The following is a 3,391-nucleotide window of genomic DNA, read 5'->3' as shown; positions in this document are numbered from 1 at the left end:
TGTCTCTGTCTGCCTAATGTTTCTCAAACTTTGGCTTTAGAGTTTGTTCTTTGAGCTACTAAATTACATCCTTTCGCCGTCCCTACTTCTTCATTCCCGTGCCTCTGTCCCTTGGTCTATCTCTGCCTCCCTTGGTCTTTGCTTTTCTCCTATGTCTGTTTCTTTGTCTCTGTCTTCTGTCTCTTGTCTTTCTGCTTGTTTTCTCTGCCTAATTCTCCGTGTCTTTGGCTTTTGGTCTCCGTTGCTGTGTCTTTCTCTTTCCCTATCTCCCTGTTAACATTCTCTCTCTGATCTCGAGAGAGGTCTTACCTCTGGATTTTTAATACTCCTGACCCTTTCAGTAGATCCTGTCTGTAGCCCCCACTTCCCCCTGTGTGAGGCCCCAGGAATGGGTGGCATGGGGTAGCCTCAGCCCCTGCTCAGGGCGCTCCCTCTTTGCTCAGGGAACTCCAGATTTCCTCTGTTTCCCAAAGAAGTTTATTTATTTATTAGTGTTAATTTATTTATTTGGTTGCACCGGGTCTTAGTTGAGGCAGGCGGGCTCCTTAATTGCAGCTCGCTGGCTCCTTAGTTGTGGCATGCAAACTCCTAGTTGCAGCATGCATGTGGGATCTAGTTCCCTGACCAGGGATCGAACCTGGGATCTAGTTCCCTGACCAGGGATCGAACCTGGGCCCCCTGCATTGGGAGCGCAGAGTCTTAACCACTGCGCCACCAGGGAATTCCCCCCCCCCCCCAAAGAAGTTTAGAGCTTTTCTGGTACAAGTGGGCCATGGGGAGGAGGTGGGAGCAGGAGTCACTGGAGGGGTGCATCCAGACCTGGGCCTCCAGCTGGGATTTGGCTGTGGCAGAGCAGGGAGTGGCAGTCCTGGTGGGTGGCCTGTGCAAGGACATGTGGAGGCGGGGATGAACTGTGTGTGTGCTGGTAAAGAGCCCAGCACGGACCTCCTCCCCAGTGGCCGCTGCCTTCTTCCTGACCATGCGGGGAGTCCAAAGGTCTCCTCCTCCCAAAAAGAACAAAAAGCCTGGATGGGCATAGGCTCAGAGGACAGGGGACAGTCAGGAGTGGGGGAGCCCATTGGCACTGGAAAAAAAAAGACCAATACAAAAGACTGTACCTGAGTCATTCTTCACCCACCTGTTAGTGTTAGGTTCTCACACTCAAATGCTTCAGGGCCCAGGTGAGTGATGCTAGAGGGAAGCAGGTGCAGGATAAGAAAATCAAAGTACAAAGGTGAGGATACGCAACCAGGGACATGCTGCTTAAGGACTGGATGGAAAAGAGAGGGAAATGTCCCCATTTTAAATAATAATATTTTTTATAACCAACCTGTGGGTCTGGTCCATGAGATATCAATTTTAATCTTCCAGCTTCAGCTCAAGTTGTATAAATGGGGAACAGGGGCTCCTTCTTGACCTGACCCCTCATGAGCTTCAGGAAGGGTCGATTTCCCACTGGTGCCACATGGAGGATCATACCAATAGTGTCTACTCTACAGGAGTGCTGGTGGCGATTACATGAATCATTCTGTATGTCAAGTGCTTCGAACTTCACCTGGCATCTGGCAAGTGCTCAGTGATTGTTATCATAACCCGAGGCCTTCCTGGAAATGCCGAGCTCTGTGGTTGGTCAGATGGTGAGGGCAGATGGCTAGATCTTGTTCATCACCTGATCTTCCTCACCTGGGGGCCAGACTCTTTCCCCTTCAATGGGACAGTGAGAAACACTTAGCACAGGGACCTTGGCAGGGAGGGGTGTCAGACTGTGAGAGGCTCAAAGCTCCACAAAGGGAAAATGGTTGCACAACTTTGTACTAAAACCCACTGAATCGTACACTTTAAATGGGCGAGTTGTAGAGAACAAATGTATGGACACCAAGGGGGGAAAGTGGGGGGTGGTGGTGGGATGAATTGGGAGATCGGGATTGACATATATACACTAATATGTATAAAATGGATAACTAATAAGAACCTGCTGTATAGCACAGGGAACTCCACTTTGCTGTACAGTAGAAACTAACACAACATTGTAAAACAACTATACCCCAATTAAAAAAATAGTAATAAATGGGTGAGTTGTATGGGATGTGAATTGTAGCTCAATGAAGTGGTTAAAAAGAAAAAGAAACTCTACAAAGGGAGTCAAGAAGTGACCCTTCAGCTGATACAGGGACCCTGGCCCAAACACTGACCTGTCATTCATTCATTCAACAAATATTTTCTATATAATATCTGCTTTGTAATAAGTGAGTGTTGAGAACACAAACTTTAGCCCAGCCTTAAGAGGTAGGAGCTAGGGAGGGCTCTTGGAGAAGATGTCTGAGCTGAGACCTGAACAATATGGGGAAATGAGCCAGACGAAGCAGTGGAAGAGGGTGTTCCAGGTGGAGGGAACAGCATCAGCAAAGGCCTACAGGTAAGGAAGGCAAATATCCTTTAAATGCCCCCTCCCCTTTCTTTTGTAATGTCAGCCCTTGTGTTGGACAATGCTGGTGACATTTTTAGTGCCCAAGAAATCCCTGGTCCCTGCCTTCATGGAGCTCCAGTGAGGGACAAAGATGCATTGCCAGACATGACCATTTGTGCTGGGATGGGAGAGGCACAGGAGAGGGGTCGGGGCTGGGATAGGGAAGATCAGAGGCTGTGGGTTTCCAGAGGAGGCACCTGAGCCAGTCTGAGAGAACATCAGGGAAGGCCTCCTGGAGGAAGAGATAGAGTTCTGAACAGTCTCTGTTCAAAGATCCCTTTGAGGGCTTCCCTGGTGGCGCAGTGGTTGAGAGTCTGCCTGCCAATGCAGGGGTCACGGGTTCGAGTCCTGGTCTGGGAAGATCCCACGTGCCAAGGAGCAGCTGGGCCCGTGAGCCACAATTACTGAGCCTGCGCGTCTGGAGCCTGTGCTCCGCAACAAGAGAGGCCGCGATAGTGAGAGGCCCGCGCACCGCGATGAAGAGTGGCCCCCGCTCGCCGCAACTAGAGAAAGCCCTCGCACAGAAACGAAGACCTAACACAGCCGTAAGTAAATAAGTAAAAAAAAAAAAAAAAAATCCCTTTGAGAATCTGTTGAAAGCGCTGGACATTCACAGAAGAAAAGCACACGAACGTTGTAGGCAATTCCCAAATACTCCCATTCCCTCAAGGGCCTGTGCCTGGGCAGCCAGTAGTTATCCCATTACCCTCCACAGCCATCTTGCTGTATAAATGTCCCAGGAATGGGGACTGGGATAGCCAACAGTGCTGGAAAACTTTGAGTTGGAATTTCAGTATCTTGGGTGTGGGGTGGGGTTTTGAGAGCCCAAAACTTCCCTCTCACCCCGCGCCGGGACTGGAGGGTGAGCCAAAGAGCTAGCTTTTTCCTGCCTACATCCTCCTCACTAACCTCTAGCCCCGGCGC

This window comes from Balaenoptera musculus, chromosome 19 (genome assembly GCF_009873245.2).
Source record: "Balaenoptera musculus isolate JJ_BM4_2016_0621 chromosome 19, mBalMus1.pri.v3, whole genome shotgun sequence".
In the NCBI taxonomy this organism is placed as follows: Eukaryota; Metazoa; Chordata; class Mammalia; order Artiodactyla; family Balaenopteridae; genus Balaenoptera; species Balaenoptera musculus.
This window is presented reverse-complemented; position numbering follows the sequence as displayed.